Genomic DNA, 25,202 nt, shown 5'->3' with positions numbered 1-25,202 from the left:
TTAGATGATAACACTGCTGGCTGCAGTGGCCTCCTGAGGTTTTCCACAGTGAACAGGAAGAACCAAGTTAAATTCTCCAAGAGGGCTAATGGGACCTCTGCCTTATCCTATGTGGCCACTGGGTGTGTGATCATTTGTAACCAAAGCTACAGGCAACTTACACATGACAAGAACTAAGACATCCCAAAAGACATGCTGCAGGTAGGGCCTTCACAAGACAACTCCCCAGGTATATTTCATGACAGTGACATCACAGGGAATGAAAATACTGGAAACCCAGTCAAACCCATGTGTAGGGCAACTTACAATTTCTTATAAAACACTCCATTTGTAACATGTAACAACAGATCCATACTTCTCAACCCACTCAATGCTTTTGCAAAGAAGTAAAGCACTTTAGCACTCAAATGTTTTTCATACACTATGATATACTGAATATTAATGTTACTACTTTCATTTCCCTGTACATTTGTAACTATAGAGAGAGGTTTCGGCTAATATGACCATTTGTAAGGTCCTGCAGTCCCAAGGGCGCCTGGCACGTGCAGATCTTCCCTCAACAGCTCCTGTGCACTCCTACTCCTCATTTTCTCCTAGGAAGGATTACAACCTCACTCTTGCTCTGCAAACCTCTACAGGACCCACTGCCTCCAATCCCATCTGTTCATCTCCTGCTCTTTGTATCCTCGCTGTGACCCTACTATGCACCTCACTACTTTTTGCACACAGTGACTTTCAGTTCTTTTGGGAAAATGTTTCCAGACTTATTTCTCTTTCCTCCACAGCCTGAAGGAACTAGCCTAGACAGTGTCCCCAACTCTGTGGCACTCAGGGTTCCCTTTAGTTCTAACTTCCCAATGATGTGAAGGACACCAGAAGGGAGTCCACAGGCCAGAGAGGACATGCCCAACTTACCAACAGCAAGGCCACTGGAGACACCACTGATGAACCCTTTCAGATTCTGTATCTTATTTATAAGAACTCCCTGTGGGTGAACTTAGCCATCACAGTTGGTGCTGTGGTTATAGTATTTGTGCAAGCACACAGAAATAGCCCAGCTATTTCTCCCCGGTTAGGTCTTGCACACATCTAAACCGGAACTACCATACAGTGTTGCACACTCTCTTCACCAAGGCTTGCCAGATCCCAAACCTGACAGAGCACCCTGCTCCTAGGGCCTCAAAGGCCAGGGCTGTGAGCATGCCCAGCCTCAGTTTATCTTGCACCACAGAAGTCTCAGCTTTCCTGGCCTGTAAAATGGAGAATGAGAAGAGCTGCAGTGTCAGAACTCATATGAGGCTCCATAGTATGACACCTGCCCAGTCCCTGAACCTTGGGCCTCAGAACTGCACGTGCATTCTCTCTCTCTCTCTCTCTCTCTCTCTCTCTCTCTCTCTCTCTCTCTCTCTCTCTCTCTCTCTCTCTCTCTCCCTCCCTCTCTCTCTCTCCCTCTCTCCTACCATCCCCACCATCACAACACCACAACACCACTGGTGGGTGGGTTTCTCTCCTGGTCTAGGTGATATCCTTTATTCCTGTGATGGGACCAGAGAAAGTATGCAGTCATGCAGGTACACCCAGAGGACAGCAGCTCCTCTTCCCACTTTCACCTTCCCTGTGACAAACAGCCACACCTGCCTGAGCAACTCAACATGACTAAAGAAAACCACACAGCTGAGCTGTAAATTCCTGGTCCCAATTCTTATACTGGCACAATTCTCTGACCAGCAATTCCAATGCCGCTCTCTAGAAACCTCCCTGGCCTTCTTACTTCATGCCATCTCCTCCCGACTCCTCCCAAGGTCACTCTGCCAATGACTATCAATGACGTACCTTGGTTATATCCCTGACCTAACTCCAAACTCACTAAGCACTTTCTATCAATCACGAATGTTCCGAGGTCCTAGGATTCAGCAGGGACGTCAGAACAAACCCTACTCTTGTGGTACTTACCATCCACAGGGAAAAAAAAAAAGAAAGAAAGAAAAGAAAGATTGACATATGGAAACAAATGCTACAGAAAAGCCAAGCAGGCAAAGTCTGAGGCTACTATCTACCATGTATCCCTAGTGGGTTCCCAGACACAAGACAGTGTTACTAATCCCCACCAACTGACATTATGTGTGGCATTGTGACTTGCTTGAGCCACATAAACCTAAGATATATCACTTCCAGAAAGATACTAAGAGCCACTGAACCATTCATGTTCTTTTCCTCAAGATCCACCAGAGCTCAAGATGGTGGCCACCCTATCCAAGAGATAATCCAACTAAAGACAGTGGGGGATGGACACTCCTACCCCCAGTTGATTCTCAATGGCACTGGGAAGCAAGGCTTGTTCTTGTGAATCAGGCCTCTGGTCCTCAGCCTTGGTACTTACTGGGGAGAGACTTCTAATGGAAGAGGCATTCTATATGGGGCAGCTAGGGAAAACCTTTCTCAGTGGGAAGATCTGCACAGAGACCTTAGCAAGTAAGCCTTGCTGATATTTGGGGAAGAAAATCTACCAGGGGAAAAAAAAATACACATGCTTTAAGCCGAATCACATTTAACAAGCAAGAGAACCAGTCACACTGAAAGCACAGGCAAACAGGTAGACTATAAGGCCAAAGAAGTGGAAGCAGTAAGCAGAGTATGGAGGCACGAGGAGGCTTTCAACCTTCCCTGAAAGTGACAGGGTGTCATGGGTGGGGCCAAGGCTGTTAGGTGGAAGGATAATGCATCCAAGCCACATCATCATCTGAGTTGCTAAACTGAGATTAGGGGAAGATGAGAATAGGAATCCAGGCAGGAGGCTGTTCAGATGATCCAGGTAAGAAACACTGACAGTCAACCAAGGAGCAGAGGAAGTAAGGGGGCTGCCGGGCCTTCCTTGATTCTGAAACTACCCTACCACAATCTATCTATCCCATTTGTCCTGACAAAATTGAGCTTAGGTTCACCAGTTCTGTTACTGAAGTGGACTGTAAGAAATCCTAAGATGTCACAAATTCTAAAGACAGACTTCAGTTTTAAAACAAATGTGTTTCTTTGTTAGTTCCGCCTCAGTTGCAGTAGACCACATGCTCTTGGTGGCAGCAGCTGAGTCTGGCTTGCTTGTGGCTGCAGCAACCGGGGATTCCCAAAGGTAGTCAAAGGGCCTTTGTTAGATGCACAGGCTCTGATAGAGAACAGATACTCAAGTTCTTACCCAACTGTCCACTGATTAACAATAAACAAACTGCCACGTACAGCTTCATAGCCACATACAGCAGTGAAAGAGGAGGGAATTCTGACCATTACAATACGGGTGAACCCAAGGACACTGAGCTAAGTGAAATAAGCCCATGATAAGAAGGCAAATATCCCATGGTTCTCTTTACAAGAGGCATCCAGAATGGTGAAATTCATAAAATCAGTAAAATGCTGGCTCACAAAAGCAGTTGGCACTAGGGAGTTGCTTAATGACATTACAGTTCTGGAGGTAAAAGAGTCCTAGAAGTTTATACACAAAACTGTGGATGAGCCTCATACTGCTGACATGTGCACCTGAACATGAGTAAGTCTACACAGTGTTATACTTTACTGAAATTAAACATTAAAAGAGGAGCTGGCTGGGCTGGAGAGATGGCTCAGAGGTTAAGAGCACTGACTGCTCTTATAGAGGTTCTGAGTTCAATTCCCAGCAACCGCATGGTGGCTCACAACTGTCTGTAATGGGGTCTGATGCCCTTTTCTGACAGCGACAGTGTACTCACATACATAAATTAAATAAACTTAAAAAAAAAAAAGAGAGGAGCTTGTGAGATGACTGTGAGGTTAAGAACAATGGCTACTTTCTAGAGAACCCAGATTTGATTCTCAGTACCCATGTAGTGGCTCACAACCATATGTAACCCCAGTTCTGTGTGACTCCTACAGTACACAGACATACTTGCACGCAAAACAACCATACACAGAAAATAAATTGTTTTAAAGGATCAGAAGTAAATATAATTGGACACATAAGCCTGACTACCTAAATATGATCCTCAAGACCCGAATGAAGATGAAAGAGGAAAACCAACTCCACGAAGTTGTCTCTACCTCCATGGCATACGCACTCCTAACAGCCACGGAAACAAACAAAATACTAAATGATTTATTTTTTTATATAACCATTTCAATTTTATCTAGAGCAGGGGAGAATATAAACTAATCAATGTAATCTACCGTATTAATGGGTTAAAAGACAACAAACTGTGGAGTCTCACTTATACATAACAATTAAACCAAGAAGGCCATAAATCTGGAAGGAGGGGATTTGAGACACACAGAAGAATTTGGAGGGAAGAAAGAAGGGGGAATTTTTTGTAATTATAATTTCAAAAAATAAAATTTATATAAAATACAGTATGTTAAAGAAAACGTAAGCTCCCCTCGCTCTATGTCGCTGTCTCTAGCACTGAACTAACACACGCTAGCCCTGTTTGTTCCTATGGCCTTGCTCCTGGCACTCACTCCTTCCTATACCAGGGGCTTGGGCACCTCTCCCAACCTCTCCAGAATGTTCTGCCCACATCCAGGGCCCACTGCAGACCCCTCCCTCAGGGCTTCACTCTGCTATGCTAATGTCACAGAGTTCATCTAACTCCTTGTCATCATCAGACAGACTCAATGACAGCAGAAGGATTTCTCTGTCTGCTCCCTATTCTATCCCCACAGCTCAAACATTACCTGGCATTCAGTAACCTTTTATTACCTTTGATGGTAAATAAAAGAATCACATGTCTAATTCTCAAAATAACCCTTGAAGCAGGCACTACACTGAAAAAAAATAACTTTTGGAGAGTAAGTGACCTTGCATGACAACAAGGGCCTGAGCTTGGGCGCTCAGGACAGGAAAGGTGTGACAGAGGCTAGCAGGCAGGTAGTTAGCTTGGGGATGTGCAGAGCAGCAAAAGTGAAGGGCCTAAAGTGCAAGTGGAGGGTAGGGGTTTGGCAAACAAGATAGCATCATCAAGTTCCTGAACCACTTTTGGCACACCCTCTTTAGACCAATGGATCTCTCAACCCACTTCAGAGAAGCTTCTATTAGCAATAGAGAGTAATTAACACAGACCCACAACTAGCCAAGGTTCAGAGAGTGAAAGATTATAGAATACTCAGCCCTATTAATGTATACCCTCCACCCGCCAGGGCTCAGAGACTGAGGAAGAGAAGAGGGGGCGGAAAGTGTGTGAAAGCAGAGGTGGTGATGGTGACTGGAAACGCCCCCCCCCCTTGCTGTTTGCATGAACTCAGAGTTACAGAGACAGCAAGCCCTAGGGAACTGCTCTCAGGAGTGTAGAGGGGAGCAAGCATGCAGCCCCACCCCTAACAGCGCAGCTGCTAACAACTGTGAGCTGCAGAGAGAAGAGCATTATCTCTGGGATTACAGCCCCAAGTACACTGATCGCGCTCCAGGAGAAAATCATATATCCAAGAATATTGTGGTAGCACAAATTATCTTGAGTGTTTTGTTGTTTGTAAAAGACCACAGAGCTAGGTGGGTAAAGAAAAGGTCTGGGAAGAGTTGAGAGGTGATTTTGGCCAAAACATATTGTACAAAACTCTCAAAGAACTAGTAATTTTTTTATCTGGTTGGCTCTCACCAGTGGGACAGATCAGCAAGGACTTTCTGAGAAGCCTGGCAAATGTATCTGAAGAGTTACATTTGTACCAATAGTCTAGACTGGTGTTGAGTGGGGTGCTAAGAGTCTTATTGGAGAAATGACAAAGCAAGTATAACCAGAAGCTTACACCAAGTGGCACTCCAGGAACAGACTGAGTGAGCACTGAGGCTGAGCACACAGAAAAGATGCACAACAAGTATTTCATAGTAGCCTAGCAAGCAACCAACCAGCGGAATTAAAATTCAAACCCGACACTCTGATCCTAACACGACCATATCCTACATTTTACTGCCATGCAGCTCCACAGTCCTGCTGTCAATTATGGGAAAGACATATAATATATACGGTCACAAACAGCACTAACAAATCATAGTGGTGCCTTCTCCATAACAAGCACATGCAATTTTGAATGGAGACAGCAAAGAGTACAGGCTGTGGAAAGTTTAACAGTGTGGTGCATTCTCACTAAATGCGGAAATTATCAAAACTAAGATATGTTAGCTATAGTGTTAATATGAAACCCACCCCAAAGGCTACTGAAAGGCTGGTCAGAAAGCAGCAATCATGGTGCCTGGATGGCGCTGGGACTAAAAACATCACTGGGTAACACAGAGGCAAATGGCCTGCTGTAGAGCTGTGCTTCTCCAAGTGTCCTCTTCCATCTCTTCTCTCCCTCTTTCCCTTCCCTTCTTCTTTCCCCTTACCCTCTACCCTCTGTGGCAACCAACATAGCCTCTCTCTATGCCTCTGTCTCCATCCTTCCACCCATCATTCCTGGCTGCCATGAGTAACCTTCTCCATCATGTACCTGCACCACCATGGTACCCTGCCTCACACAGCCCTACAGGTGATGGAACCAGCTAACCACTTCTAAAGCCATCATCTGAAGCAAATCTTTCCTCTCTGAAATTGTTCTTCCCAGGCACCTGTCACTATGGTGGAAAGCTCAAACATATTCCCATTCTCACCCCCCCCACACACACACACACCACCTCACACACATAGATTCTCTCTCAAACTGACACTCTCATATATGTTCACAGTCTCTCTCACACTCTCACACACACACTCACACACACACACTCACACACACACATACACTCTTACACCCACACATACTCTCATACATACACACACACTCTCTCACATACACACACACACTCACACATACGCGAGCTCTCTCTCACACACACTCTCTCTCTCTCTCGCACACACACACACACACACACACATACACTCTTACACCCACACATACTCTCATACATACACACACACTCTCTCACATACACACACACTCTCACACACACACTCACACATACGCGAGCTCTCTCTCACACACACTCTCTCTCTCTCTCTCACACACACACACACACACACACACACACACACACATGCACACACGCACACACGCACACAGAGACAGGATTCAGGTCACAGCAATTATTACCAAGGATATGCATAGACTTTATCTGCCATGAAGATGTTCTCCTGGCATCGCCTGCATTACTGTGAAAACAGTATTTGTAAATGCCAAAAAGGGAAATGGGGAAATTAAATAAGGATCTACATGTAAGACAGAATAACATTCAACACTAAGAAATAAGTACTACCTATTAGAGAGATGTTCCAAAAATAGTACTAGTCACATTATCATATAAAACTTTTCTAAAAAGTAGTACATAAATAGGTGTTTTATAAAGCATCTATCAAAACACTAACAATGATAACCATAGTCTATTCATAAGATACTTTGCTTCTTATACAAATCTAATTTAGTGGAAATTTGTTTTTGTTTTGTTTTTAAGACAGGGTTTGTCTGTGTAAAAGAGCCCTGGCTGTCCTAGCTAGACCAGGCCTGAACTCACAGAAATCCACTTGCCTCTGCCTCCCGAGTAATTTTTAACTAGTTATTTATTCAGAGAGAAGTCTGTCATATCCTTATGCTCAGAGCTCAGGCCAGTCACAAGTAAACTTCCAGTCTGTCAGTGGAGTCCGGAATTAGTTCCCACATAAAAGCCCAGGCATTAAACAAGCAAGTTTTTTAAAAGTCGTTTCTCTGAGAGACACTTCTTTACCTTTGAAGACAGAAATGCTATGAGTTGAATGAACAGGCAACATGTTAATCTAAAAGTAAAAGGAAAACCATCCATGGCCAAGTGCTATAAAACATCAAAGTTAAGATTTCCTCAGAGCCGTTAATCTCTGGCTTCTCTTGGGTATGACAAGAGTACACACTGTTGTCTGTGCAGCCAACACCACCTAGGCTCAGGAGGCCCTGTCACTATAAAATAATGACAACAGTGACTCCATTTCAGGTGGACTACCTCACACACTGAACTGTCCTGATAAAACACTTTCCCATGTCTCCTGAGTTCTTATTATCTGGAGACAGGAATTCACTGCTTACAGACATTAGGTGAAGAAATATACCATGAAGATTAAATAATTTGCTCCAAGTCACAGCTTGATAGTAAAGGGGCTGCTATTTGAACCCAGTTCTACCTGACTATCTATCTATCTATCTATCTATCTATCTATCTATCTATCTATCTATCTATCTGTAGATAGATAGATAGATAGAGACAGACAGACAGACAGACAGACAGACACACACACACACACACACACACCACCTTCTTATACTTAAAGTAAAAATTTGATCCTCAGAAAGTCAAACATAAAATAACCATATGACTCATAAATTCCACTCAGACATATACCCAGGAAAAGTGAAAACATAATTTGAAACAAAAGCTTACATATGAATGTTTAAAGCAGTACTATCAATAATAGGTAAAACATGACCAAGTGACCACCAACAAATGAAGAGAATAAAACCCGTACAATGGAATCCTGCTAAGAGGAAAAGAGTGAAGTGCCATACTTGCTACGTGACATGGGCAAACCTCAGAGTGCCATAATACACACACAGCAATGCCAGTAAGTAAATGCTTTAAAGGGATGGGGCAAGAATCTTGCTATGTGAATTTTGCCTGAACATTTTGAGCACTGAAGACACTAACCACAGGTTTTGCTTAACCATGTGAGCTATTACAAGATGCAGGCACACCAGACACACAGGGGGAGCAGCAACCTGGCAACTCAATCTGCCCCCACAAGTCTGGTCTGCAAAGTACATGTCAAAAAACCCAGTGTGGTTCACACCCTTGCAAGGAAGGACCACCATATCCTACCACAACACTCATCTTCCCATTACTAAATGCTTAAGGGATGCTTTAGTATCTCATGAACTAATTTTTGCACAAACTTTTTATGAGAAAGGGACTAACAGAAAACAAGGGTGGAACTGTACAAAAGCCAAGTCAGTTGAGCTCTGAGCCTCCCCTTCCACACAATTCAGTTCCCAGGCAGAGTCAGTTGAGCTCTGAGCCTCCCCTTCCACACAATTCAGTTCCCAGGCAGAGTCAGTTGAGCTCTGAGCCTTTAGCTTCCCTACAATTCAGTTCCCAAGCTACTCCACTTCCTGGGATGACTCCTAAAGGACTTGTCTTCAGCAACTACACTGCAGTATGAGGAATGCATGCTTCTGGTGACCATCTCCACAAAGACCTCTGTAAAACTGCCAGGGGTCAAAGGGTTTATTCCTACTACCCCCATCTCCCAAGAGTGTTTAGAGGTTAAGACAAACAAACAAATAAACCAAACAAACTGAAAGCCATCCATGAATGACCTTCTGCCCCTAAAGCACTGGGGAACACTCAAGGACCCCAAGTACCTGCCTCACTGACTGCTCCTCACTCACAGAAGTGCCCTGGCAGTCAGGCAGAACGCCTAGCTCAGGACAAGAGCCAATAAACACCTGTTAAAGTACTAGTGGTGGTAAAGCCGATCAGGAGAATAAAAAGAAGAAAGTACTAGGAAGGTGCTAAGGGGGGGAAAAGAGAGAAAGTAGGACTTGCCCTATGGACACACACAAAAAATGTTTTTCTAAAACATGCAGAGGGGGATGAGCTGAGAGCAGTGGTAATAAAATGTAAAAGGCTGTCGTCCTGAGACAGCACTGAATGTGCAAGCTGGCTCCAGGCCGTGGAAGAAAGCACAGCAGCCTTTCAGAGCACGCATGGGCATCAGCATCCAAGACTTACTTGGTGTTAGCATAGCTGGGTTTATACTTATTGGGAAGGTTTAATGTAAACATTAATCCTTCGTTAATCACAAAGGACATTGACTGTGAAAAGTACTCATTACATGACACATACAATCTGGTAATTTCAGAGTGAAAGGGGAGACCAGTGTTCTATGGAGCAGCTCTGAATGGTGAGGCAAGGGGCTTAGGGAAAGTTCTCCACCTGTACAGTAAACTGTAAGAGATAAAGAAACATAACTTCCAAATATGGAGATCTGAAGTGCTTTAAGAATCTGAGCCCAGACATGCTCAGTGAAGCAGGGAAGTCCATGTAGAGACAGCAGGGCACTCTGAGGAGACCCCGTTGCCATGCAACAGTTCCAGCCCTAAAAGTGCCAAGTCACTCACCTCAGGAGTAATCTGGACATTTATAAAGTGTCAGCAAACAAGTCCCACTCCTAACTCAGCCCTCCATATTACAGAGACATGTGGCCTGCCCAGCCCCCAGTCTGGGGAAGCAATGCCAATTTATGACAGCACGGAAATCATCAGACCAAAGTCCATAAAAATGCTGTGGGTAACAACCTGGTGACATGCCAGAAGAGTCCAGGTGTTCAGAGATTCAGCTCCTCAACCCAAGAAAGAAGGTCAGGTAAAGACACCAGGGCTACAACTTACTATAATGACATACACTAGGACATCAGAGGAGAGGAACAAATGGGCTGTATGTATCCCTAGTGGACTGGCCCACTTGAAACAGCCACATGTGAAGCACACATTTACAGGGTAGAGAGGGTGTAGCCTGGCTTCAGAGTTTGGATGATCTAAGGGGCGCAGCCTCTCTGGTAAAAATTCCCAGGAGGATCAAGCTAGAAACCATTTAAGTTTGAGCATCTGTCTACATGGCCTCCTAGTCCCTCACTAGTCTGTGAGCAGACAAAGGCTAGAAACCGCTTGATACACCTCCAGCCACTGAGCTGAAGAAAGAAGCCCCATTCAAACCTTGAACACTAAAACCAAGTACAAGAGTAAAGTGCCAAATAAAAGCAAGGAATCCAGAGCACGGGGAGACAGGATCCCAGCCTGACACCCCAGAGCACGGGGAGACAGGATCCCAGCCTGACACCCCAGAGCACGGGGAGACAGGATCCCAGCCTGACACTCCAGAGCACGGGGAGACAGGATCCCAGCCTGACACCCCAGAGCACGGGGAGACAGGATCCCAGCCTGACACCGTGGATTGAGGCCCTTGTCTGCTGCGCCTCCTGTCCAGCTGTCCTGAGATAACAACCCTCATGATGCCAGAAGTGTATCCTTTCAAATGAGGCCAGGGCACTGGGAAGCTCTGGGAAAGAACATGAGAGGTTACAGTATAGCGCACCCTCACACTCTCTCCACCACAGGAGCATCAGTGTCCACCTCATCCTGGAAGTCTGCATGCATCAATTTTAAAGAGAACTGTCCCTACAATAAAAAAGTATCCCTTGAGCGGGCGGTGGTGGCACACGCCTTTAATCCCAGCACTTGGGAGGCAGAGGCAAGTAGATTTCTGAGTTCAAGGCCAGCCTGGTCTACAGAGTGAGTTCCAGGACAGCCAGGGCTACACAGAGAAACCCTGTCTCGAAAAGACAAAATAAAAAAAGTATCCCTTGGTAATTAGAAATAACTGCAAAAATAACCACACTTCTAAACAAAACAAAGGCACTCAGCTCTACTAATTTTTTTGTTGGCTGAAAACGCTCAGCCTGCCTCCCATTCTGCTACAATGGGAAACTGATCTGCTAGAGAGGTATTTGTAAGAACATACTGAGACTTTTATCTTTAATAGAGCTGTGACTAAAGAAGACTAATGGCCTTTACTATTGGGCCCTGCACTGTTTAAAGCTACCTCTAGTGGTAGCAATGCCACGAAGCACATTGCTGGGCCACCTGGGCCATGACATCCCTCCCAAGCCTACACTCACAGACAGCCTACCTGGAAAGAAGGCTTAGCCAGCAAATAAGAACCTACAGTAACATTCTACAACAGGAGCAGCACACACAGGGCTGGAAGTCTCAAGGAAGACATGAGCTTGGGGTGACGTCAAATTTCAGAGAAGGTGACAATGAGAGTAACAGGGAAGAAGATGGGATGCTGGACAGACAGACACTGACTTCAGTCAGAGACAAAAATCACAAGAAGAGCTGAGCCTACCTGACTGGAATGACTATCAAATTCTCAACAGCCATTTGCCAGCTCCTGCCCAAGCAAGCATCTGGTGTAAGCAGCTTAGCTGCCCAAATGTCTGACAAGCATGCATGAAATGCTGGGTCCCATTCCGCTGAAATGCATCACTCATCAGTCGGGGTGGCAACACCATGCCTGGAATCCCAGGACTCAGGTGGAGGCAGGAGGATCAAAAGCTCGAGGGGATTTAGGGCGTTAAAGCAGGACAATCTGCCTGGGCTATGTAAAACTGTCTCAAAAAAAATTTTTTTTAAAGTGGAGAGAGTTGCAAGACTCCACTGAGCACCTGCGGCTCTTGCAGAGGACACAGGTTCTTTTCCTAGCACCCCCTTGGGGTGGCTCACAGGCAACTGGAACTCCAGTTCCAGAGGATCTGAAGTTCTCTTCTATCCTCCATAGGCCCTATGCACACATGGTACATATACTGACAAGCAGGCACATAGATAAATACTAAGCAAATAAAGTTCACAACCTATGACCTCACACGAAAAGTTCACTTCAGCAGGGAAACAACAACAACAAAAAGATGCCAAGACAGATGATACAAGACTCAAAGAGCAGTTTCGGAGAACCAACCTGAACTAGGGTAGATAAGAGGGTGATTCCCTGGTAAGTCCAACTATGGCCCTTGATTCCACAATAAATACACAACCATAGGAATAAATAAATGTTAGAAGAGCTAATGGTTTTTATTTTCCATATAAAAATCAACCCTCACACAAATCAGGGAAGGCTTACTGTTGAATCAAAATGGAAACACCATACACGTATGACATATAATTAGGAAGCAAAGTGCAGAGGGTACACTGTACATTTCTTCTCTTGTTTTTGTTTTGTTTTGTTTGAGACAGGGACTCACTGTGTAGTCTTGGCTGGCCTCAAACTCACAGAGATAGGCTCATTGCTCATTTTCATACTGGAATCTACTGATTATGTCAAAATTTCATACATTAAAAAATATTTGTGGCTGGGAGTGATGGCATATGCCTTTAATCCCAGCACTCAGGAGGCAGAGGCAGATAGATCTCTGTGAGTTCAAGGTCAGCTTGGTCTACAGAGTGAGTTCCAGAACAACCAGAGATGTACAAAGAGAAACCCTGTTGTGAAAACAAAAAAGTGTGTGTGTGTGCACATGCATGCATACATATATGCATTCCTTGAAATTACAGAAATAATATTGAAATACAGAAACCAAAAATGTAAGATGAATGGCTAAAGCAACACACAAAATGTGAGAAATATTCACTTTCCAGACTCCCAAAGAACTAGATGAAGAGAACAAGGACAGAACATTTAATCTCTCCATTGACAAAACTGTTTAAATTATCATGTCCGATGATTACAAGTGTGAGGTGAGAAAAACTTGCCCTCAACCCTGGCAACTGTAGAGGAAGAAGCCAAGTTTCCCATCTGGGCTCCTCTGATCCTGTAACTCCACACCTGTGATTACTCCTGAGGGATGACTTCAAGAATGTGAGCACTGGCCAGCAGTGGTAGCACTCACCTTGATCCCTCCCACTTGGAAGGCAGAGGCAGAGGACCTTTGTGAGGTCAAGGCCAGCCTGGTCTACACAGTGAGTACCAGGACAGCAAGGACTACACAGTGAGACCCTGTCTCAAAAATACAATCAATCAAGCCGGGCAGTGGCGGTGCCCGCCTTTAATCCCAGCACTTGGGAGGCAGAGGTAAGTGGATTTCTGAGTTCGAGGCCAGCCTGGTCTACAGAGTGAGTTCCAGGACAGCCAAAGCTATACAGAGAAACCCTGTCTCGGAAAAAAAAAAAATACAATCAATCAATCAAATGAGAAAGAATGTGAGCACTGGGTAGTGAGGAGAGTTTGTTCAATGGATAAGAGCCCTGGCTGCTCATCTAAAAAAAATACCCAACTTTGATTCCCAGCACCCCCACGGCAGCTCATTTGTCTGTAACTTCAATCCAGGGGACCCAACATCCTCTTCTGGCCTCCTTAGGCACCAAACACACATGATCTACACAGACATAAATGCAGCAAAACACTCATACACATAAAATTTTTAAAGTAAGAATTAAAATTTTAAAACAAATAATGAAAGCTGTTCTTTAAAAAGAAAAAGAATGTGACCACGGGCGTAAGATGCAGCTCCAGGGGTAGAGTGCTTGCCTGGTGTTCAATGAAGACAACCAACCAAGTCAAGGAGGACAGAAAAGAAAAAACAATGCAATTCTAATGGCCAGAGCCAGAGATGCTCAGCTTAACAGTTTCCCGTTGGAAAATACTGGAGAGAAACATTTTAGTAAGAGAAATGCTAGAACCACTCAAACCTGTGATTTCAAATATCCAATGTTAAGAAGACATAACAACCAGAATGGCCGAGTGGTTAAGGCGTTGGACTTAAGAAGACATAACATGTACACTCAAACTCCACACATTTATGTGCATCTATCTGTCTGCCTAAGAGAAAAGAACACACATAGCTATGGGAAAGCTATGTCAATGCAGCTCAGCTGAGTGGGTGGAGTAAGTGACCGTGAGACACGAATCCTTTCAACACTAAATGTACGTAGGATGTTCTTTTTTAGCAAACGTGTTTCAAATTTATGAGACAAAACAAATGCATCACAAGTCAGCTTTGGAGATTATTAATGTGGTTAAATTTATTTAAGGTTAAATTTTCAACCTTAATTCTCCCTGTGTGGTCCTGGATATATAACACTTGTTCCAGTTTTGATTTCAAAACTGTTTACATACAGGAGAGGGCAAAAGGAAGGACTAATAACATCAAAAATGTTTGCTAAAACCTCAAGGAATTGTATTATTGTATTTACCTAAAATTGTGTATGTGTGTGTGTGTGTGTGTGTGTAAGTAAATTCATCAAATGAAGTTATGCCACTTGAGTTGACAATGCTCTTCACAAGAGCAGTAAGCAATGCAGGCTATTGCTGCTGCCCTTGGTTGGCTCTCAGAGGTTGAATGTAAGTCTCCACTACTGAAGACAGATTTAAGCTAGATCTAACCTAAAAGCTTCCCTCCCTCAGTACCTCAGTACAGATTTCATAGTACCAGAGGAGGAAAATAATCCTATCGATCCAATCAATAATCCACCTGTGACATCTATTAACTATAACAATGACCAGCATGGCAAAATATCCCTATAGGTGCAATAGTGGCATTTATATCCTGGTAGTCACCAGCAGCTGGTAACTGGACTCAAGGCCCATTCTATAGAAGGAAAATCATACCTGGTACTAGCAACCTAGCCAACTATCCAGGGCTAGTGAGCTCATGGATCTTAGACCAGAACCTACGACCACTACTTTACTAGACCAACATAATAACTAACTGCATTCTAAAACTTATCCTTATACCCACAGGTGAGTATAGCTCAATATCCTTCATCAAAGAAGCTTGTCTTTACAGCAAATGGAGACATTACGAAAACCACCAGACACAAGGCAGAGATCAAGTGTCAGTGGGGAGCCCAGTCCAATGAATATACTGCACATAAAGAAAGATACTGAGAGCCAGATGGCCAAGAAGTTTACTATGAGACTGTGTCTCCATTAAGACAGGAAAGCTACATCCACAACACCTCAACAATATGGTGCCTAAACAATGACAACAGCAATGGAAACGCTAACTCAAAAGAAGAAAGTCTTACTAGGTCCTATACAACAGACAATAAGCAGGACAGTGTAGGGCCCACCTTTGATCCCAGCTCTCGGGAGGCAGAGGCCATTGGATCTCTGAGTTCCAGGCCACCCTGGCTACCAAATGAGTTCCAAGACAGCCAGGTTTTCACATGGAAAACACTGTCTCAAAAAAACAACAACAAAAACAAAACAAAACAGGCAACTAATGATTGCTGAGGGAGAGAGAATTAGCCTCTTCCAAGCATGAGCCCTAACTAGTAATCCAATACGAAGTAGACAACTCTAAATCATATACACCCAATCAAGATGTGTGTGTGTGTGTGAGAGTGAGAGAGAGAGAGTAAGTGAGAGAGAGAGAGAGACAGAGAGAGAGAGAGAGAGAGATAGGGACAGACAGACAGACAGACAGTATATACACAACTAATAATAAACAATGTAACAGTAATAAGAAAAAGAGGTCATCAATTGGCGAGGTAGAGGAGACGTGGGACCTGGGAGGGGTTGGAGGGAGGGAAGGAAGCAGAGAGAAAGAAAAGACCAAGGTTTGCAGGCACACACGTGATAACATTTATACAGGAGCAATTATGGGAATGAGGGTCGAGTCTGCCAGCATAGTAGTTTGCTCTCCTTACATTTGGATTTTCATTTCTACGTAGTTTAGAACTTCAGTAAGTTAAAACATCTAACATTAACATTTAATTAACCTTTTGTGAGTCCACTACATCCATGTGTGTCGCCATGCTTTGTTCCTTTCCCGATCACCCTACTGTCCTCACCCTATTCCTCCTGATGGCTCCTTTCTTGCCCCACAACACACACATACATAGTGTATGAGAACTTTTTCATGCATACATGGTGAGCAAGTATGTATGTATGTGTTATGTTTGTGTGCAGGTGGGTGTGCACTTGTGTGAAATCCTCTGCTCTCCATATTACCCCGAGTCAGCATCTGTCATCAAACCCAGAACTAACCAGCAGGCTTGACCTTGTCTCCTTCTCTCATGGCTGAAATTACAGGGGAGCAGCCACACCCACCCACTATACCAGCTGACATTTGCGTGGGTCCTGAGAGTCAGAGCGCCAGCCTAATCACTTGTACAGAAGCTCTTTCACCAGCCAAGCAAGAGCTGTATGTGCTGGGCCATCTTCCCAGTGCTTTTTTACTACAGGGTTGCTAAGTGCCTTGGAAGTATTAATTTTCACTGCTGGTCATTAAATAACAATACAGCTATATTAAATAGTAGCGTCCACTCTCTCCATTGTGTCATGCAACATTAAAGAGACTGAGAAAAATGGTCAAGAAGAATGCTACTATAACTCATATGATCTCAAGAAAAACTCTCAGGTGACTCAGTTGATAAAGTGTTCATGCAAATGTGTGCTGAGTTCAATGCCCAGTGCTCATATAAAATCTATAACTGCAGAGCTGGGGGTAGGGGAGGTGGGGAGTGGAGACAGACAGATCCCTGACACTCGTGGGCAGCCAGTCTAGCAAATGGATGAGCTTTTTGCTCAGTTAAAGACTCTGTCTCAAAAAATGCAGTGGAGACCAACTCAGGAAGATATGGACATTGACCTGTGGCTCCACAGCACATACATACACATGCACACTCACCACACATGCATGCACGCATGAACGTATACACACACACACAACATCTGGGCTACACTGTATACAACTACAAAATTTTCAGTGAGTTAAAATAAAGTAAAATGACGAGTTAAGTAATTATAACTCAAAACTTCAAGCCCCCTTGGTACCATTAATTCCAAAAAATATTCCCAAAATGCTGAAGTAAATGACTTACCAAGTTCCCCATATCAAACTTATGTACAAGTGTATCTTAAAACAATTGAGGAAAGGTAGGCTCCACTTTTGTTACTAAAACTGAAACTGGGTCAAACTGAGTACAAAACAGGACACACACACACACACACATACACACACACACACACACACACACATACACACAAGTGTGGAAAGGAAATGCACATAATGCATGGTATAAAGATCTATTTAGGACAGGCACATCTCTGCTGAAAGCAAGTAGATCCTGGTCCTGCTACAGGAAGGGAGAGACCAGGGTGTCAACTGTGTGACCTATGGAGGACATGAATCTGGGTCATGGGTCAAATCTCAGCTTCTGAGACAGGACATTGGCTTGCAATGAGGAGAACAACAGCTACCTTCATGATCTTTACAGAGCAGCTGGAAAGATTAAGTGGAGCAGTCTTTTTTCTCAAACTGCCTGTCAAGTTTTCATTTAGTACTACCCTTAAGGACTGGAATTTGGTACTGTGCCAAAAGTTATGACCATATACCTTATTATATGTTTTACTTAACCCTTATTTTTGTTTATAGACAGATCCTGAGTTGGCCTCAAATTCCCTAGGTAATGGACCTTGTACTTTTTACCTTCAAATCTCTACCTGCACAGACCAGCTCAGCCACAAGTGATTTTATGCAGTGCTAGAAATGGAATGCAAGTCTTCATGCACCAGGTTGGTGTTCTATCAACCACACATATCCTCGGTCTATTTTACCTTCTTGCATTGCTAAGAATATTTTGAAATCAAGGTGCTCCAACATTATTACAATAATGAAGAAATGGGGGGAGGGAGCTTCATTATTCAAGGACAGCACACTAGACAAATGCTTATAGTTACAGGGAAAGCCAAAACACCACAAAAGCAAACAACACACAGTCCCAATTCCACCATAAAAGCTTCTGTTGGACCCAAGTGTAGTGGCACATCCTGTCAATCCCAGGGCAGAGACACAGGAAGATCTCCATTTCTATGAGTTCCAGGCCAATCTAAGGCTATATTGTCAAACCTTGTCTCCATAACAAAACAAAAAAAGCAAAACAATACAAAAGATTCTGTTGGGTAAAATAAAGTCATACACAAAGTAATGCAAAGTAATGTTTGAATGTGGTAAATTGGTTTTTTATTTATTTAGTGATTATCCTGTTTTTAGTTGAAAAAATAGAATAAACCCCCAAATGTCAATAAATGCCTTTTATTTATTCTTAGTGATTTTCTACACATTAGAAGTTTAAAGAACATGTAATTTATAACAACAAAATCAGGTTTTATTTTTGGTTTTTCGAGACAGGGTTTTTCTGTATAGCCCTGGCTGTCCCGGAACTCACTCTGTAGACCAGGCTAGCCTCAAACTCAGAAATCCACTTACCTCTGCCTCCCAAGTGCTGGGATTAAAGGCATGCACCACCACTGCCCGGCAAAATCAGTACAATAAAAATATTTTACTTTACAATAAAAACATAAATGTGTAGGAAAAGAATAGATAAGTAAAATGAACTGATCTTATAGCTGAATCTCTAATTTCCAAACTTTCTAAAAGGTGGCTAATCTCCATTTTTCAATGTAAAGAAATATCCTTCCCTTAAGTTTCTCCCACTCTGGTTAATGTTTAATTTTTTTTCCTCCTCAGCTAAAATATATAAATAAGCCATATGTTTCTCGGTGTTTCAGAAATACAGTTCTAAACCTTTTATGAAATGAATAAAGCCAAGAGTTAGGCTTCACAAACAACTGTGCAGAGCACGGAGAACCCAGACTTGATTAAAGCAGAAATGCATTAGGTTTAGTCACCTTTGAGAACCCAAGTAAACTAACTAACCTCTGCTCACAAAAGACAACAAGATGATAAAGCTAAGCTATTCTAATCCACTTTCTGCTGCTTTGATAAACACCATAACCAAAACCAGCTTGGAGTCGAAAGGGTTAATTTGTTACAGGTTACAGCTATCACTGAGGGAAGCCCAGACTGAAACTAAAGTGGGGACCACAGAGAGACTCCAGTTAAAGCTCAGGCTCACCTGCACCGAATGGCACTGCCTGTGGGGCCAGGGAGCCGTAGAGCTTTGGGGAGCAGGCCCAGAGCAAGAGTGAGGACTGAAGTGTGACCAAACCCCAGAACAGTGATGTGGAAGCATAAGCTGATTAACCCCTTCTTCCCCATGCTGCTTCCAGTCATGGAGTTTCCTCACAGCAATAGTGACCCTAACTAAGAGAATGGTGATGTTCATACACTGTGTCTGTTGTCAACACTGTTAGGCTTAAGGCTGTCCCTTCACTCTTCCGTCTACTGGTTCAACAGATAGATATTTAAAGACCATTTTTGTGGGCCAGTCACTCTTCTGGGTCCTCAGAATTTAGTTTAGTAGCAGTAAAGAACCAAATGTATGTTTATGTGCTTGACAGGTATTAGATGCCATGGCAACAGAGGCTCGGTTTAAAAAGTTACAAGTGTCTAGTTGAGTGTGCTAACAATTCAGTATTTGTTCACAGGGGAGAAATTTTTCTTCCCAGTTTCCCAGTTTGGACTTATAGGCACTTAGGCGTTGTCTGTATTTTTGTGTAGTGCCCCCTTTTGTGAGGCAGCCTTGTACTTTGGTGTCTTAGGCGACACTTCATGCCATACTGGTTGTCAACTTGACACACCAGGAAGAGGGGCTGTGATCTGAGGAATTTTCTCCATTGGATTGGCTTCTAGGCATTGGGAATATCTGTGAGGCATCTCCTTCCTTCCTTCCTTCCTTCCTTCCTTCCTTCCTTCCTTCCTTCATCCCTTTCTCCCTCCCTTCCTACCTCCCTCCCTTTCTTCCTTTCTTCCTTCCTCCCTTCCTCCCTCCCTCCCTCCCTCCCTCCCTCCCTCCCTCCCTTCTTTGGTTTTTGAGACAGGGTTTCTCTGTGTAGTCCTGGCTGTCCTGAACTCTCTATTGTAGACTAGGCTGGCCTGAAACTCAGAGATCACCTGCCTCTGACTTGTGAGTGTTGAGCTTAAACCTATGCCCAGCTTCATGAGGCATTCTCTTAGGACTGACTGCAGACAGTTGCCATTCAGGCTCCACTTCTCCTCCAGTAGCAACATAATCAGCCTGTGATCACTACCAGTGGATCCTCAGTGGGGGGTGTGAGGCTGGACTTAGCCCAGGAGCTAAGTGACCTCAGACAGCAGTGAGGGTGTCCAGAAAGTCAGGACAGGAACATGAAAGCAGGAGCTAATCAAAGGTCATGGAGGGGTGCTGCTTACTGGTTTGCATTCCACTGGCTGCTTCAGCCTGCTTTCTTATAGAACCCAGGACCACCTGCCCTGGCTGGGCCCTCTGTATCAATCAAGAAAATGCCTCAAGGACTTGCCTGCAGGTGATCTGAGGGAAGCACATTCTCAATTGAGGTTCCTCTTCTCAAAAGACTCTAGGATTGCATCGAGTTGACAAAAATCAACCAGCATAACTTGTTACCTCAATGAATGCAGTTTTTGTCCTTAATTACTCACTGAAATGAGTCTCCACATCTCAAACCTTCTGTAGATATAAAAGACAATAAGTAGATATGTTCAAAGGGAATGAAAAGACTGGGGGGGGGCGGGTAAAACCAGAGAACATTCCACTAAGATGGGGCCTAAAGCTGGGTGTAACAACTCACACTAGCAGCCTCAGCACCTGGGGAGGCTGGGAAGAGACTGCGTGATTCTGAAGCCTGTTCGGGCAGAATGAGATGTTGTCTGAAGAGGAAAAGAAAGAAATGAGAACAGCCACCACGGGGAGAAGCGCCATTCGAGGTGATGGGGAGGCGGCTCAGCAGTTGAAAGTACTTGCTGCTCTTGCAGAGGACCAGGGTTTGGTTCCCAGCACCCCTGTGGTGATTCACAACCCTCCATAACTCCAGTTCCAGGGAATTCAATGCCCTTTTCTCAACTCTATGAGTACCAGGCATGCACGTGGTACACACCTATACACTGGCCAATCATACACATAAAATAGTATCTGAAAATCCTAAAAGGAGAGAGGCCAGCACCATTCGATGCCACATGACTCTGGTCACTTTGTCCAGAGCAGTGTTAACAGTGTGGTAAAACAACCTCATCACAGCTGGTCCCATAAGTATCAGACAACCTCAGAGAGCTAAAGGTGAGGAGCAGTGAGAAGCAAAGACCTGAAGACAGACTTCCAAGAAGTGCCACTGGGAGGGAGTACTCCAAGAGCTGGGCGGGGCACACAAAGGTCAAGGAGGTATATGCCTCCGTATTTGCCAGGAAGAGCTCAGTAGAGACCAGGTAATGCTCACACCAACTAAACATTTAGCAAGGCAAAATTCTACGAGTTTTACCACAGCAATCCCATTGTCCTTTCTATCATGAGGGATCTGAAGGACAGATGGTTTGTTTCACCATGCAAGATGCTCACCTAGGTCAAGGGAGCAGCAAGTGAGAAGCTCCTAGCTCTGGAAGTCTCCAGAGATTCTGGCATCCATAGGGCAAAACATCAGCTCGGCCAAGTGCCAGGCTTGTTCTCTCAAGAGAGAGCTAAAAAAATAACAATGATAGCGTTAGAAAGAGAAAAATGAAACAAGTAGGGGAAAGAACACAGCTGAGTGTGAAGAGAAACAAGCAGGCAGGTGATGGAGTGCCCAGATGATAGCCCTAGTTCTTCGTATTGTTTTTGTTTGTTTGTTTTAAGGTTTACTTATTTGCCGGGTTCCAGCACTTGGGAGGCAGAGGCAGATGGATTTCTGAGTTCTGAGTTCGAGGCCAGCCTGGTCTACAGAGTGAGTTCCAGGACAACCAGGGCTACACAGAGAAAACCTGTCTCAAAAAACCAAAAAAATAAATAAATAAATCTTTATTTATTTAATGTAAGTGGATACTTTTGTCTGTGTGTACACCTGCACACCAGAAGAGGGTATCAGACAGTTGTGAGCTGCCATTTTGGGTGCTAGGACTTGAATTTAGGACCTTCAGAAAAGCAGTGAGTGCATGAGCCATCTCTCCTGCCCCCATTTGTATTGGTTTGTTTGTTTGTTTGTTTGTCTGAGTGTGAGTTGTAGAATAATCTTGAAGCTAAAGATAAAATGGAAATGGCACACAGAGATGGCCAAATCGAAGAAACTTAACAGTGAAACTGTGTTTACAGCTCAGCTTGGATCAGAGACCAAAATTAACACATGGTTGGAATCTTATTCAACATGCACAGCAAGCCAGGAATAGCAGTGACTGAGTCTAGACGAAACTGCAAATGGCAAACTTAACTACAGGGTCTAGACTGGCCTTGTTAGAGAGAAGTGCCAAACAGGACTGATACACCAGGAGGATCCCAGTCTGGGAATGGATATTCATTACAAAGGGATGGATTGATGAAGACGCTGAAGGACGTGCATTTCCAATGAAGACAGAAGGTTCAACTGGATCAAAGACAGGACGTCCACCACTGCCTGCTCTGCTAGCCCCTCCTGGCCACTCTGCATAGACCAGAATGGCCAGCAGCTCTACTCTCACCCTCTAATGTCATTACTCCTGCTCCTGTCTTCACCTCTGCTTCATGCTCACTCCCTGAGCCTTCCCTGCATATCTCCAATGGGACTCTGCAGATAACTCATCCACCAAAGAAATAAGCTTCTCTTTCTCTGCATTCCCCACTTTAGTAAATGGTAACACCATGATGTAACCAGCTGCCCTTGCCAAAAACCCATCACCTCCCCGCTTGACTAACACACCCTGCCTGCCTCAAACCTTTCATGTCTTCCCTATGCTGTTTATACTGATTAGTTTTGGGCAACTTAACATAAATATAGACAAATGAAGAGAGAGTCTCAACTGAGGATTTGCCTCCATCAGACTAGCTCATCTATAGGGCATTTTCCTCATTAATGATTGATGATTGACATGGGAGAGCCCAGCCCATTGTGAGTGGTAGTCTTGAGTTGTGAAAGGTAGCTGAGCGAGCCATGAGTAGCAAGTCTGTAAGCAGCACATTTTCATGGCCTCTGCATCAGTTTCTGCTACAGGTTCCTCCCTGAGCTCTTGTCCTAGCCTCCTGCCACATGGACTTTAAATTATAAGGGGAAGTAAACCCTTTCCTCCCCCACTTGGTATCTTTATCTCAGCAATAGAAAGCAAACTAGGACACTGCCTGTTCTCAGTGTTACCATCTTAATCAGGCTTTGGGCATCTCCCTACAGACTGACTGTTCTCTGGCCCTTCCTGTGGGCCAGTCTCTTGCCTTGTTATTTGCTCCACTGACTCTCATGGAGAGCCTTTAAAAAGACAGATTTCAGAATGCAGAGAAGGAAGAAAAGAAAGCCCAGATTTCTGGTACCCAAATTAGCCCTTCTGAAAGTCACTCTATGGATGGGACCCAGAAAGGCATCTGGGATGCTCTGGGTTGGCTGGCTGGTTGTTTACTGCCTGGGCAGGCAGCATTTGGGAACTTGTGCTTCATCATTGAGAACCACCTTCCATTTTCTTCCCACAGTGAGAAGCAGACTCACAGAAGTCCCTGACCGTGTCATTTCCTCCTGCATCTCAAGATTTGCCCTTTCATTTATTCCTAACTCTTCAAGCTCACACTCCCACTGGGTCTCTTCCAATCGTGTTAATAACTGATGTCTCTCCAGACTTAACCTCTCCCCATGCCTGTGACCACCTCAAAGTGCAGCTCTCCAGTCTGCCCCTGGTGATCCACACTCTCGAATGGCATCTCTAACTCACTGTCACCTCTTCAACCCACTCACGCCTTGGTCACCAGAATCTCACTTATCTCTATGACAACTGGATGAGCTGTTCTGGAAACATTTTGAGTGTGCCCCTTCCTTCCAAAAAGGTCACTTGTCATACTTTGTTTTGAATCTTGGCATCATTTGTCTACTAACTGCTCCTACCCTGGAATTCTCTCCTTGGCATCTTCAAGCATGTGCGCATACACACACACACACACACACACACACACACACACACACGCTCACACTCGAGTGTGCACACATGCACACCATCCTTTGCCACTCTTCAGTCTGCTTTCCCAACTCTTCTGCTTCTCCCTCTGTAGACATTAGAATGGCCCCAGTTCTTGTCGCTCCTTCCATGGCCCTCATGACCTCACCTCAGGACTGTTCACTCCACCCATCATCAACAAGACCTTATTTAATTCTTCATAGTTCTGGCCTCTTGTCCTTGTCCTCTATGCTCAGCCCTTTAGGCCTAACAGCCCCTCACCTCTCAAACAACTAGCTCAAATACTACTACTTGCACCAGCAAATCATCTTAACAACCAAGTCTCTCCCCAACTACGCTGAGCACAGCTGTCCTTTTTTTTTCCCCTCTTGACTGAATTGCTTGGGAACTAGACCTGGAATACATTAAACATGGTAATTAGTGTGTATTGGGTGCATCATACATAGCAAATATTCTGTGCTGTAATGAGAATACTTACTAGTAAAATGAATACATGTATTATTTAGTGACAGGATTAGTCTACATGTGGGAATTTAAACTACATTATGCACACTATTTACAAGCACTTTTACTCAATCCTAACTGACACAGAACAAAACAATTGCAAAGAAATAGTCACAAGCGCCCTTCCCCAGGTTCACCGCCCTAGCAGCACAACCTCCTGCAGAACCGTGCACACACCCTGCTGTCTTGTCTCCTGCAGAACCATGCACACACCCTGCTATCCTGACTCCTGCAGAACCATGCACACACCCTGCTGTCCTGTCTCCTGCAGAACCGTGCACACACCCTGCTATCCTGTCTCCTGCAGAACTGTGCACACACCCTGCTGTCCTGTCTCCTGCAGAACCGTGCACACACCCT

General features: G+C 44.3%; 1 protein-coding gene across 2 annotated transcripts in view; it reads right to left on the bottom strand.

Moving 5' to 3' along the window:
* Ubac2 (UBA domain containing 2) overlaps positions 1-25,202 on the bottom strand; it is a 155,980-nt gene that overhangs the window by 127,583 nt on the left and 3,195 nt on the right. The window lies entirely within an intron of this gene.

This window comes from Mastomys coucha, unplaced genomic scaffold (genome assembly GCF_008632895.1).
Source record: "Mastomys coucha isolate ucsf_1 unplaced genomic scaffold, UCSF_Mcou_1 pScaffold9, whole genome shotgun sequence".
Lineage (NCBI taxonomy): Eukaryota > Metazoa > Chordata > Mammalia > Rodentia > Muridae > Mastomys > Mastomys coucha.
This window is presented reverse-complemented; position numbering and strand designations above follow the sequence as displayed.